The following is a 16,181-nucleotide window of genomic DNA, read 5'->3' as shown; positions in this document are numbered from 1 at the left end:
ACTAGGTGGCAGACATTGCATTCTTCTAGGAAAAGACAACTCTCGAAAAGGCTCCAACAGAGAAACATGAAAGACTGGATGTACCTTCATAGAAGCCAGTAATTCTAGACGGTACGCCACTGGATTGATTTGCTTCTGGATGATAAATGGTCCCAATCTTCGATAGTCCAACTTATCACATGGTCACTTGGTCTTGATATTCTATCGAAGAAGCCATGCTTTATCTCCAATTTTGAAAGTAGGTGCTTAGTTCCGAAATCTATCTACAAACGCCTTGTAGGATTCTTGAGTGGATTGTAATTGAAGCTTCAACGTATTTTAAAGCTCTGATAGTTGTTTTGCAAATCCTTCAGCTGTTGGATTATTATTTGTTGACGGATACAATAAATCAAGCTTCGGATGATATCCATAGTTGGAAAAGAATGGTGTGTATTGAGTCGATGCATGGAGGATATTGTTATATACAAACTCAGCTAACAACAGATATATGGTCCAATCATCTTGCTGATAGTTGATGCTACATCGTAAATAATGTTCTAAGACTTAGTTCATCCATTTTGTTTGGCCATCAGTTTGAGGATGAAAAGCCGAAGAAAGCTTGATATCCACCTTCAGTATCTCAAAGAGAGATCTCCAAAACTTTGATACAAACTATGTTCCTCGATCTGATATGATATCATCTGGTAGTCCATGATATTGATATACATTATCAAGAAAGAGCCTTGCTGTGACTTCACTGGACGATGTCTTCTTACAAGGGACAGAGTGCGCCATCTTAGTAAGCCGATCTACCACGACAAAGATGTTGTCAAATGAGTTCGATGATGGCAGGTCTGTGATGAAGTCCATGGAAATTGAAGACCATGGTCGACATGGAATTGACAATGGTTCTAAGAGTTTATAAGGGCGATGTCTAGGATTCTTGGATCTTGAATAGATGTCGAAGGAGACGACAAAATCTTTCACATCCTTCCACATTTGGGGCCACCAAAAATCTCGAGAAATAAGCTCCAAGGTCTTGTTGAATCCAAAATGTCCCGCAGTTGGAAAATCGTGGCGAGATTGAAGAACTTGGAGTTGTGCTGGTCCTTTCGGGATATATAACTGCTCCTCAAAGTATAAAAGATCTCCCTCCACCTTGAACTTGTCGTCATTGGCACGCTGCTTAATATCAATAGCTACTGAATCTTCAATGGTCACGGTACGTACCTGATTTAGGAAGTCAACATCAATTGGCACAATAGTAGCGCAAAGTTGAAATTGCTCTAGATTCAACAATGTCGTACATTGTTGATCAAACGCTGCTTCTCCAGTCTTTGGTACAAGATACGATCTCTTTGATAAGGCATCAGATAGTCCTTGTTGCTTTCCAAGTCGATAAGTGATAACAAAATCGAACCTAGATAGCAACATACTCCACCAAGCTTGACGTCGATTTAGAACTTAAGCCGACATGAAATACTCCAAATTCTTGTGATTTGTGTATATGGTCACTGGGTGTGCAGCTCCTTTAAGAAAGTGATGCCATTCTTGGAAAGAATCCACTATAGCAAGAAGTTCCTTATCATGGATCTTATAATTGATTTCAACAACAAAGAACTTTCGAGAATAGAATGCAACCGGATGGAGCTTCTTGTCTTCTCCCATTTATGAAAGTACAGCTCCCAAAGCAAAATCCGAAGCATCAGTTTCTAAATAAAAAGCCTTTGTAAAGTCAAGATATATCAAGATTGGAGCCGTAGTAAATGCGATCTTCAGGTCTTGAAACGCCTTCTCCGTTAGAGGTCCTCATTCCAGCTTATCTTTGCATGTTAACTAAGTGAGAGGAGCAGCAACTTGAGAATAATTCTTGATGAAGATCCGATAGAAGTTGGCAAAACCAAGAAAGAATTATACGTCTGTAAATGTCTTCGAAACCTCTCAGGACATGATTGCTTCCACCTCCTTGGGGTCCATCTTCAAGCCTTCCATAGTCACAACGAACCCCAGAAACTCCATCTCTATTTGGTGAAATAAATACTTCTCCAGCTTGGCATATAGTCCTCACTCGCATAGTTTCTTCAAGACCAAACGAACGTGCTTCTCATGCTCTTCCTCGTTTTTGGAGAATATCAAAATATCATCCAAATAGATGACAATAAAATCGTCAAGGTGTTCTTGGAAAATGTCATTCATCATATGTTGAATGATCGCTGGAGCATTGGTAACACCAAAGGGCATGATATTATACTCAAAATAGCCATACCTTGTATGGAATGCTGTCTTCGACTCATCTCCTTCCTTGATTTGTACGAGGTATTAAGCTCCCCTTAGATCAATTTTTGTAAAGATCCTTGCACGTCCAAGTTGTTCTAAGAGACCAAAAATCAAAGGTAACGGATAATGATTCTTCTTTATAACCTTGTTGAGGCCTCGATAGTCCACGTACATCCACAACGAGCCATCTTTTTTCTTCACAAATAAGATGGGTGCTCCAAGTGACGATTTTGAATGACGGATGAAATTCTTGGCTAGATTCTCGTCGATGTACTTCCACAACTTTGCCAACTCCGTCTGCGATAAATTGTAGATTGAACCAAAAGGCGGTTGTGCTCCTTCTTGCAAGTCTATGGCGCAATCATATGGTCGGTGTTCCAGTAGCATGTCGGCATTCTTCTTTTGAAACACGTCTTTAAAATCCTTATATTGCTCAGATATACTTCTTATCGAGATCTCCTCCTCAGTAGTTGGAGCCGCATAAATGACAAACAATGTGCCTTTCTTTAACGATCTTATAAACGCTCTTATTCCAATGAATAAGGATTTTTCTATTCGGGGTTTTCTACTAGGCTTGCTCTTGGGTGGTTTTGTGGGAAAGGTCATCTTTAGCAACCTCCAATTTATGGATGAGTTATGCTTTTTCAACCATGAAAGATCAAGAATAATAGGATTTGATAGGATTCTAATAATATTAAAAATAATATGACTACTATGGCCCTTAAACATCACTTCTATAGGTTTTGATTCATGGGTGACACTACCAGACAATAAAAGTCGCCCATCTATGACCTCAACATGAACAGGTTTGGATTTTTGTACTAAAAGGATCTTATGACACTTTACAAATTCTTCGTCTAAGAAATAAGCAGATGCTCTTGAATCTAATAATGCTAAGGTTCTCAGTTTCTGAGGGCCAATAAGCAAAGGGATTGAAAAGCAAAAGATAGGTTAAGCGAAAAGAAAAGAACCTGGTTGTGGTTGCGATATTTCCTTTGTCAAATTGCGATTCTTATTATGGCTGGGCATCTTTATTTTCCTGAACAAACATGCCCCTAATCTTGATAATATGTCGATTTTTCTTCTTGGGATAGTTTCCAACTTTGTGGCCTTCTTCATCGCAATACAAGCATAGATCTTCTTCTATACGCCGCTTTTTTTATTCTAGGTTAAGGGATTTGACACATACCGCATCATTTTACATGTCTCCTACCTCTGAATGTGTATTCATGTTGCTTGCCGATATAGTTGGAGCATGGTGAATCGTATGTTGTCTTGAACGTTGGTCTTGGCGGCGTTGGAATAGGTAATTATCGCACTTTACAGCTTGGCTAATAGCTTGGCCTTTGGCCATTCTAAAAGAAGGACAGAAATGACTGTACAAGAAGACAATATTGGTTTAGAGGAAGGTACTCCGCAACCTCTAAAATGCCTTAAGAGCTTTAAGAAAAGGGATAATCCACTCTCTTCAAGAAGAATAAGACTCCAATATTGTAACAAAAGAAGTATCACTTTAGAAGAGGGTAATCTGCAACCTCTAAAATGCTAGTAAACTTCCAAGTAGAGGGATAATCTGTATTATAACGACGAAGAAACTAACTCTGATATCTGAGGTGAGTGAAGTCTTGATAAATTGTCACGAACAAAGAAATACAGATTCGAGATCTAACAAGAAGTTCAACAAGAACTGGCAAGAAGTAGATTAATCAGATGAATATAAGAACAACACTAGAGAGGTGAGCTAGAACTCCAAGAAATGTGTTATCGAGACTGAAGAACTCTTCCGCCTCGATTCCAATATATACTCCTAATTAAGAAGCTTCTCAAGCAACTTCTACCAACTAGGAAGCTTCTAGAAGGTTCTAGAGACTTGTTTCTAGAAGGTTCTAGAGACTTGTTTCTAGAAGGTTCTAGAAACTTATCTCTAGAAGGTTCTAAAGACTATGTCCCTAACATCTTCTATCAATTAAGAAGCTTGTAGAAGCGTCTAGAGACTTGCTTCTAGAAGGTTCTAGAAACTTGTCTCTAGAAGGTTCTAGAAACTTGTATCTAGAAAGTTCTAAGGATTATGTCCCTAACACTCTTAAACTATTTAAGATCTTTCAATTTTTAATAGTTTGAATATTTTTAGGATCCATCATAAGTCCATCATTTCAAATTTTGTATTCTATGAAGTTCACTTGAATAGTGTAAAATATATACTTTTCTATCTTAGTATACAGTCCCCTTCCTCTTGATTTTTGTAATACATGACAAATATAAAATTCATATTCTTCTATGTTTTTAAAATAGTTTAAGATGTTGTTTAGATATCAAATAAAATAATTATCCAAAAACTCTCAAAAAACATCATTCATTAGATGTAGATAGTTGTTACTCCATTTAAAAGTCCAAAAGGTGTGACAATATATATAAAATATTTGTACCTGATTCAAAATATAGTCTTCTATTCATCTTGTTCTTTGATACAAATCAAATTGTATGCCCTTTGTAGATCCTTTTTTATATAAATCTTAGCTTGATTTAACTAATCAAGAAGTTTAAATATCAAAAGAAAGAAGTACCTATTCTTGATGGTGGTCTTGTTAAATCTTTCATAATCAACACATATCTACAATGATCCATTTTATTTTACACAAATAAAATTAGAATTAATACTCAAGATTTTGAATGGTGTATAAATTTTTTGGCAAGATTCTCTTTAATATATTCTTTAAATTCAGCCAAATCATTTTTTGATAAACTATAGATTACACTAAATGGCAATTGAGTTCTTTCTTAAAGATCATTTGAGCAATCATAGGAACAATGTTTCAAAAGAGTATTCATATTTTTCTTCTCAAATACATCTTCAAAATCTTAATTTTGACTAAAAATACCATTTAAAGTCTTTTCACTATTAAAAATAGATGTGGCATAAGTAATACAAGGTGATCCTTCTTTTGTAGCATACAAAAATATTCTTGCACTTATAAATATAGGTTTGGTTGTATTAAACTCATGACTTTTTATTTAATTAATTACATCTTTAATTATACTTTTAAAAGAGTTAAGTCTATAAAAAATCAAGTCTATTTAAAGATTGTATTTTTTATCTATAATAAATTTAAAATGACTAGATTAAAAGGTAATCTAATAATATTAAATATTATAAAGCTAATATGACCATTAATTACTATTTCTAAAAGAAATATTTTATGAATAATGTCTTTAAAGGACAATGGAAGATCATCTATAACTTCTACATGAACAAGTTTTATTTTCTTTACTAACAGTATATTATATCTTTTAACAAACTTTTCATCTAAAAAACAAATTAAGACTCTTGAATCTACTAAAGCAAAGGCTTTGTGATGTTTATGTTCTAAACTAATATCTATTATAAAAGAAAGAGAGGATTTTGAGGAGAGAATAGAACCTTCATTAGGTATTGCGTAAGGTTTCAATTACATGGTTTCTATTATAGCCAGACAAATTTGTTTTCCAACATATTAGCTTCTTTGACAATCATACTTCTTATTTTATAAATACTTTATTTTTTTGGTCAATATTGAATAGTATTCTTTGATTTTCCACAATATAAATATAATCCTTTTTAACAATGATAAATCTTTTTACATTCAATAGAGTTTCAAAATATACTGCATCAATTTGCATATCATCTATTTTCAAAGGTATGTGTTGAAAAGATGTTGATGTTGCCATTCAATTGTAATAATATAAAGGTCTACTAATGCAGTTTAATCAATAATTATAATAAATATATTTCTATAATAATAATATCTTATTTAATAAAAAATACTTATAAATAATTTGAAAATTTTATTTATAATTTAAAATAAATTCCGTATTAATTTTTAAACCTATAACATATACTTAGAAGTTTTAAAAGTAAAAAATATGATTTTAAGAATTCTTTTTATTTATGATTTTTTAATACTAAACAAATTCACATGCTATGATGTAATATAAAACACTAAATCAACTCACTAATTATTTTAGCACAAAAATATATATTTAGAATGCTTAAAATCACAATATATGGTGAATAGTATAAAAATCTTTAGACAAACAAAAAATTAGATTATTAATTGTAGAAATGAAATCTTAATAAGTCTTAGAGGCAATTATCTAAGTTGATTTAGTATTTTTTACTTATTATTGAGTATTAAGAGTTATTTATTAAGATAAATATTTATAATGGCTTTTTTTTACATAGATTATTTATAAAAAACTATAAATGTTAGTTAGTAGCTAGAAGAAGTATGAGAATGAACCTTGTATTTTTTTTAATTATTTATATAAAAAGTAGGATTTTAAAGTGGATTTAAATTTATTTTATTATTATAAAAAATCATCAAGATAGGAAATTATAGCTTTAAACTGATATTAGCATTGTAAAATCATTATAAGAATTTTTAGAATTTATTTAGATTTTTTAGAGCAATTTATAAGACTTTGATAAAAATAAGTTTTATTACTTTAGAAGCCATTATGGAGAAATAGAACAAGATTTGAAGGCCACAAAAGGTTCTTAGGCTAATTGGATATTTTAAAATACCATAGAGAAGTCAAAGTTATAAAAATATTGGATCTATTTGTAGAAAATAGAAGGATCAACAGCTAGTATAGTCCTTGTAAGAAAAGTGGGATATAAGTCCTATATAGGTTGTAGCACCTTGAAGGTACTTGGGAGGATAAGACCAAGGCCTCGTAGCCTCTCTAAGATATCTTTATATACTAGATGTGAGCCTTAGTGAGGTTCGAACCTTTGATCTATAAGCAAGTTATCCTTGAGGTAAAATATTTTTACTTAACTTTTCATTTATTTACTTGTTAATATATATATTATTTTTATATTTTTATATTTATTGAATAAAAACTCAATGAACATGTTGGATCAAGTTTTGAATTGTATAACTCCTTAATTTCATTTATTTAAATTATTTTGTCTTTATTCTTCTTTTATTCTAACTATTTACTTTTTTTACTTCATACTACTAACTACAAGCAACTCTTAATTAAAACCATCTTGTAATTTGAGTTGACAAGTAAATTTTACACTCATATGTGATTAATTTTAGTTACTTATATATATTCTAAAATTATTTGTGATAGAAATAATATATAAAATAATAGAATATCATAATTTTTTATCATTATATCTTATAAAAATAAATTATAAACTAATGGACTAGCTGAAGGTATCTTAGTTGCCATATCTTCATATTTAATCTTAACCATTATAACATATATAGGTAATACGGAGGAGGTACCAAAAGAAACATAAAAGATGGATAAAGAAGCTTGGAAGAACTTAGCTTTGTATATAAGAAAGTACAAAGGAATAAAGATCAAAGTTTAAAGAAATTTGGCAAAGTTAGTATAGAAGCACAAAGAATATTGCAAGGCTAGATGTTCCACATAAAAAGAAGTTATAAGTCCTAACTACCTTCTTGATGTTCTCGTTGTGTTCAAGCTTCAATATACCAAAGCAATTGAACTAATAGAGGTGGAATAAAACACAAGGAAAGACTGGTTATATGAATTGGGTCTGTTAGTGTCACAATTAATTATACTCGGGCTATCTAAAATCAATTATCAAACTACAAAATACCAAGGCTTACTACTTCCGTCTTAATTCAACACATAATCCATTCTATGACTATCAATTCAACAATATTTCCATATTCTTATCAGTTCATCTCTCACTTACTCTCTTTGTCATTTATATATATTCAATTACTGATCTTCAGCTTATTTATTTTATTCATTTTCTCAATTCATCACATAGAATTCAATATCTTTACATAACACAATACAATTCGATAATCTCAATTCTCAAGGTCACAAATTTTCTCCAAATCGGCCAGTCCAAAGTCATATTCCACAATAATCTAATCATAGTTTCAACAATACTTCTTTCAATCACAATTCTTCATAAGCAAATAATAAAAGCAAAGATAACAAAGAAGTAGCACCAAGCTTGTCCCGGCTTACGACTATCACAGTCTCGCTCTGATTTCTCTTTTCTCAACCTCTTTATTCTATGAAAAAATTGGACCATCGGCCAATAGATTCCAAAGGTTATGACCCTTTGAATTCTTAACCATTTGTTCCACTAACAACCTACTGTTACCAACTAAACTGCCTAACCATAAGTATAATTCTCAAGGTTGTCAATAATCAACCAGTAAATTATTACAAAATTTATTTACCTATTTTACATAGCTCCACTCGTTATTGTGCAGCACCCTTGCAAACATTATTTAGCCTCAACTTATCAAGATGTAGCAATGTTTGCTTCTTGAGTCAATGGCATTGGCTTATTATACTTTGAATTGGTGACCTTCTCCTTTACTACATCTTTATCGTCTGCCTCGGTGTTCAATGGTTAACCATCCAAATGCGTCATCAGATCTTCATTCAACAAACTCAATTCCCGTACCTAAGACTCCAGATGGTCAATTTGGTTGTCGCTCTCTTCCAACATCTTCTGCCATTCTTTTATCGGTTTCAAAAGTATCGCCGAAGGTATTGTCGCTGAAATGGACGTATTGGTCTGCACCAAATTATTGGCCTCTTTTATTAATTCGACTAGATTTGTCTATATTATCGCAACCTCTAGCTGCAGCCGCTCTTGCCATTCCTTTCAATCGGTCTCCATCCTTGCTTTCTGAGACACTATGTTCGCCATCTTCTCCTTAACTCCAAAAACAAACACGATGCTTATCAAGAGTTCCGTCTTACTTCTTACTTTGGTCTTATCACTTGGATCGACTCCTCCTTTTGTAACAAAAAACTCGTCTCGGATTTATGTATAGTAAAGTTTAAGCTGACTGCCATTGATCCGTGTCGTAAATTTAGTATTCATAAAATCTTCCAATTGTATTGAATCATTTGAAAGTCCGTCAATAACTTGATATGGCTCATGCCATCGAACTTAAAATTTTTTTGAAAAATATTTAAATTGACTATCATAAAGAAGTATCAAATCATTTGACATAAAAGCCTTTGGTCTAAGCTTACTATCATAATAAGTTTTCTTTCATTTTTGTATGGTTTCCATGATCATTAATACATTGGCTCTAATTTCATCCAATTTTTTCAATTCTTCTAAACGGTGTCGTAATGAATCATGATCTTTCAAACTATTATCTATAGCAATTCGTAAACTTTGGACTTCTAATTCAATAGATAATATTGCTTTTTGGGCATAAATCAATTGAAAAGGAGTAGCATTGGTAGTAACTTTATACACAGTATGGTATGCCCATAAAGCTGGGAACAACTTAGTGTCCCAAGCCGTTCTCATTCATGAAATTATTTTTGTTAAGATTTTACATAAAATTCTATTAGTCTTTTCCGTTTGTCCATTGGCTCTAGAATGATACAGTGTAGTATATATTGTTTTTGTCTATTTCTCGAGGCTAGTACAATTGGTCCCACAAAATCAATTCCCCATTTTTCAAAAGGCGCTTGAGCCAAAATTGGTAACAATGGCATTGCTAAAGTTCCAGTAGGTTGACCCGTTCTCTAACATGAATCATATCTGCAAACATTATTGACTTCCAATAACTAGTCTATAAAGCTTTTCGAGCCGTGCTGTCCCTCGCAAAATATCCACCACAACTATCCAAGTGGAAACCTTCCAATATAGTACAATCTTCAGTCTGATAAATATAGCATCATAAAACTCCATCCTTACCTCATTTATATAAAGCTTTATCAATCATCATATAAGGTGCACATTTTAATATTAGGCGTCGTTTAAGCTTTTCATTGAAATTGAGTGGAAAGGTTTGAAAAGTTAAGTATTGAATTATTTCACTATACTCCGGAATAATTATATCTATCACAAACAGTTCCGCATTGGATAGTGCATTGTTAATAGGTTTATTATCCAATATATTGGACAACTGAGATAAATGGTCCGCATTGGAATGTGATTTTCTTAGTCTTATCTGAATAATAAAGTCAAATTCCTGCAAGAATAAAACCTATCGTGTAATATGACCACTCAATTGAGGCTTATTAATCATATATTTTAAAGCATCATGGTCGACATGGAAAACAAATTTATAACCAAGAAGATAATGTCAAAGCTTTTGTACAAAATAAATCATCTTCAATGCTTCTCTTTTGGTTGTTGTATAATTTCTTTCAGTTGCTATCAATTGATGACTTGCATAATAAATAGGGTGATCAAAACCTTGATCAACTTTTTGGCTTAACACAGAATCAATCGCGACATTAGATGCATCCACATAAACTTGGAATGGTTTTATTCAACAAGGTGCCACCAATATTGGTGCTAAAACCAATTTCTATTTCAATGTTTCGAATGCAATTGTATATTCTTTTGTCCAAAATGGATTGATGCCATTGGTTGATAGTTTCTTCAAGAGATTTATCAAAAAAAGGCATATAACTACGAGTAGATAGATAAATCGCCAATAATAACTGACATGGTCAAAAAATGTTCGAACATCCGTAACAGTGTCTGGTTGCTTTAATTCTACTATAATCTTTATTTTATTCAAATGCAGTAGCAATGCACGCCATTGAAACTATATAACCCTACAGATTTACTAGAAGGCACCAAATTGGTATTTTTTTAAATTTAAAGAAATTCTATTTTTGGTACATTGATTCAAACATTGACCGAGACATTCTAAATGCCTCGCTTTCATACTAAATGTACAAAAATCATCTAGAAATATTTCCATTGAAATTTGTAGATAATCTTGAAATGCTTGCATCATTACTCTTTGAAATGTAGCTGGTGCATTACAAAGCCCAAATGACACAACCTTATAGGCAAAGGTCCCCTAATCCATAGTAAAAGTAGTTTTTAACTGGTCTTCTTTTATAATTTTAACTTGATTATAATCAGAGAATCCATCAAGAAATAAATTATATTCATGTCCAGCGACAACATCCAATATACTATCCATGAATGATAAAGGAAAATAATCCTTCTTGGTAGCCGCATTTAATTTACAAAAATCTTGAAAAATACGAATTTTTCTATTTTTTTTCGGTACCATAACAATTGGTGAAATCCATTCACTAAATGGAATTGGATAGATAAATCCAACCTCTAAGAGTTTATCCAATTCTACTTTTATTATAAGTGAGTATTTTGGATTAAGTCGATGTTGTCTTTGGCGTATTGGTGTAGCGTTCTCCTCCAATATAATTCGATGCTCACAAACTTCAGCTGGATTTCCTTTCAAACCTACATACGACTATACGAAAGTAGTTTTATGCATTAAGAAGTAATCCACCTAAATTTCTTTGTCCTTGTCTTTTATACCGTCATAAATCTAAATGATTTGGGGAGCCTCCCATGTACCTAAATTAATTGGTTGACTTTGTGGAATTTCGGGAGTCTTTGAAATAATATTCTGCTCAATTCTAGAATCTTTCATAAAATCCGACAAATTAGAATTTTCTAATTCCAGTTCCATAGCACTAACGTGATTAACATCTTGTCTATTCATCTAATATGCAACCATATGATCAAAATCGTCAATAACATCTGGAGGAACTAAGTACTCTCCCGGTTCCCTGCACTAGTATTTCATTCTAGTGTGCTTGATAACTTACCTTGTATCAGCATAAATTGGGTTAGGTGCACCAATTTCTTCTTCTATAGACTCATCTTTACAATCCGATGTGAATTTTGAACTGGCCAATTGAATTTCTCCATGATATTGGACATGGTACATTTGAAGCACAATTTTATCATTACCTTTCTCAATTGTCAATGTACCATGGCTTCAATCATTTCTAGCTTTAGCTTGATACAACCACGGTCACCCCAATAAAATTGGGTATGACAATATAGAGCTTTGCAATCAAAAAATAATATAATCAATTTTGTAGGTAATCCCTATAATTTTCATATCAATACTTTGTAAAATATCCATAGGTTTAACTCGACTAGAGTCAGCCATTCTCAAAACCACTGTAGTAGGCAATAAGTGATCCAAATCCAACTCCTCTATTGTAGCGGCATTCATAAGATTTACACTAGATCCTCCGTCTACTTGCACTCCCGATAGTAATACTCCATCAATTGAGACATCAATCGTTGGTGCACCTGGATCAAGATTCAAATTTACCTCTCGGATTTCTTTATTTCGAGATCTGCGATGAATTAATGAGGAATTCAAGATAGTTCGGCACTCAAGTGCTACCACCAATAGTTACTTCACACAGATCGTGAGTTGTATGATATCCAAATCTTTTAGAATATCATGTAGTTCTGTATTAGTGGTAATTGCCAATGTCCATTTCTTCTTCTCAATCCTAGACACCGACACAAGTAAATTTATTTTCTTTATATTAAAAATTGATAAAGCTACTGGAACTAAATTTGACCGAGCCTATAAAATTGGTTCTTTCAATGGATAAGATTGTTCTTCCAATTGGGCTGATATTAGTTCCTTGGATTTCATGCCTCTGAGAGGATCTTTTAACGGAAAGGATGTTTTCCAAAACTGTGTAGAGAATGGAATAGCTTGAAACGGAACCAAAGCCTCCATTATCAGTACCTCATTAGGATGTACAATCAATTTAGGTCTTATATTGAGTAAAAGGCCTATATCAAGACCTGGATTGGATGGCCCTGTAATTGGGTCCAATTGGTCCTTCGCTTCAGGATCATTCAAATGTTGAATTGGTCCTTTCTCCTTTTGTTGACTTCTTGTAAGGACAGCTTGGACTACTTCTACTCGATGAACTAGTGATTGCTATGTCTCGTTATTTTTTTCCTCTATAATTTATACAGTCGATTGTATCTTCTAATCATGTTTATTAGGATTAAATGGAACATTGCATTGATAATAAAAATGACTCGATTGATTGCAATTTCCATGTACTAGAGCATATTTGTCTATAAACCTTGGATTAGGACATTCACTGGCATAATGACCAATTTGTCGGTACTTATAACAACGTAGTGGTTTTCGACCCATATCGTCAAGTACACTTGGAGTCTCTATTCGAATATATCTACTAGGCCGATTCCAGGTAGCCATAGTAAATGATCATGGCTAACTAGTTGCTACTGGTCGAGAATTGGACTGCTAACTTGGTATAGTTTGGAAATTATCTCCTTGATTATTTCCATCATTCTACATATTTGTTCCATAAAGTGGATTGTAATTAGTATTTTAAAAATTCTCAAAGCCACAATTAGGTCGATTTTGGCGATTACTATTCCAACCATCCATATCTCTAGTTTGTACTTGATTAACATTCCATTGAGTGGGCTATATTATCGTTTGGTTATTGAACTGTTGTTACCTTTGTAAATGCCAACAGTTTTGGGTATGGTGCTTTCCTCCACAAAATGTACATTAAACCATCATATGTGAGGGTGATGGATATTCCGTATCAAAATGACCTTGTCCCTTACAATTATTACACCATACATTACGTCTCGTATTAGAAGGCTTATGTCGTTTTTCTTTATCTTTAGCCAAATTCACGGCCAATTCTTCCATCTTTTTAGTTAGATTTAATAACAAGGCTTCATTTGGATCTTTCACAGTCGTATTTGTGAATAATTCCGATTGTTGATAGGTTGACAATGTAAAAAAAGGTGTCATTGTAATTGGCGCTATTGCTTTGAGTGGTGTAGCATTAATTGATTTTTGCAACATAACATTCTTCATGTTGGAGTCAGCCATTTGTGTATAATTATCCATCGACACATTTCCTGGTTGTATTTGTTGGCTTCCTGAACTTGGAATCATCGTGGCCTCCACTGTTAACAATTGGTCATAATGACATTCTTCCCACACCTTTGCTCATACTAATGATGCCTCTACCATAGCTAGTTGAGCCTCTTTTACAAACATTTTTAATTCTGGTAGATGCATACCATTGATTATTATCGACAACATAAACACCTCTGGTATTTGATTATTTGACCATTTACGAAGTGTATCCATGACCCAGCCAAAATAGGACTCTACTGATTCCCCCACAAACATCTTGTTATTCATAAAACTTTCTCGAAGCCGAACTTCAAATCCAATTGGTTTAAAATGGGTTAGGAAGGCATTCCTCAAGGCCTCCCAATTGGAAAATCTATCCACTGGTTGCCAATTATACCATTCAAAAGCTGTATCTTTTAAAGTTATTGACAACCATCTCAACCAAATGTCTTCAATTCTACCATTATTAGCAATGCATGCTATCATGAATTGAGATATATAGTGATTAAGATCAAAGCCCAGGAAACCACTAAAAGTAGGTAATCGTGCCACACTTGTAGTTCGATCTCCTACTGCTCTTATTTGTACTGTAATTGGTACTTCTAGCACTCTCGCGGCCATTGGTATTATCACTAGTCTCCTTGCTATTTGAATTTGAATTTTTCTTCCTTTGATTTTACTTAGACCTATAAATGCTTTTTATCGTTCCTGTAGGAGATTTCTTATGCGTAGACGCTCTTGTCTTTCTTTTGTTTGTCGATTAATTCTTTCATAATCCTTCCCTTCATGATTATCACTCATAATCTTTCATTCTTCCCATACAATCAATTTCTAACATTTCATATTGTTATCGTTTCCACGGCAACGGTGCCAAAATGTTATTTTCATTATGTTCAAGCTTCAATATACCAAAGCAATTGAACTAATAGGAATGGGTTTGAAGATGGGAAAAGATTGGTTATATGAATAAGGTCTATTAATGTCACAATTGATTGTACTTGAGCTATCTAAAATCAATTATCAAAATACAAAACACCAAGGCTTACTACTTTCATCTTAAGTCAACACATAATCCATTCTATGACAATCAAATCAACAATACTTCCATATTCTTATCAGTTCATCACCCACTTACTTTCTTTGTGGTTTATATATATTCAATTATTGATCTCCAACTTACTTATTATATTCAATTTCTCAATTCATTATACAAAATTCAATATCTTCACTTAATACAAAACAATTTGATAATCTCAATTCTCAAGGTCACAAATTTTTTCCAAATTGGTCAGTCCAAAGTCATATTCCATAATATTCTAATCACAGTTTCAATAATACATCTCTCAATCACAATTCTTCATAAGAAAATAGTAAAAGCAAAGAAGTAGCATCAAGCTTGTCCTAGCTTACGACTGTCACAGTCTCGCCCCGATCTCTCTTTTCTCAACCTCTTTATCCTACCAAAAAGATGGACCGTCGGCTTGTAGATTCCAAAGGTTATGACCCTTTGAATTCTTAACTGTTAAGGACAAGAACTCGATGAAAAATCAATTCAAACAAGTGAGTCTTCACTCAAAGAAAGGTAACAAAATATATATAAATAAGTATGTATATTGAAAGAGAAACTAGAATGGCTATTGCCAAAAGACAAGAAAACTAGAGACCCTTGAAACTAGACTGAAGAAAGAAAGGAGTTGACACAATAGTGAAGAAGGCTTTACTCTTGTCTCTATAAATACTATCTAACTAGGGGCTACATGGCGACATTCTATAGGACCTCCAATATGAGTTGACTTTGTAGGACACATGCCTTGACTTACAAGGTAAGTTTTTTTACGTGTGGGCCACATAGTTAGCTTGATCTTCAAGCTAACAACATGTGTGGTACATGGCCAACTTGTTGATTATGTTTCTAATCCAAAAAGTCAATTAAAGACACTTATGAAGTCAAAGCAGTACCTATGAAGCTTCTAGGAAGCTTCCATATTAAATATTATAGAATTAACTTATTTTTACTTACTTGTATATGTAATTATTAGCTTATATAAGTATGTCCGTGATATTATCCCCCCCCCTTCTAGGAACGAGTTGCACGAGGAGCGATCATCATATGTTGAGAAAATCTATGATGCGACGAATTGTATTCGCTACATACTCTGATCTTTGTTCTCTTCGAAGATGATTGATAGGGCT

This window comes from Physcomitrium patens, chromosome 6 (genome assembly GCF_059467195.1).
Source record: "Physcomitrium patens ecotype Gransden chromosome 6, ASM5946719v1, whole genome shotgun sequence".
Lineage (NCBI taxonomy): Eukaryota > Viridiplantae > Streptophyta > Bryopsida > Funariales > Funariaceae > Physcomitrium > Physcomitrium patens.
This window is presented reverse-complemented; position numbering follows the sequence as displayed.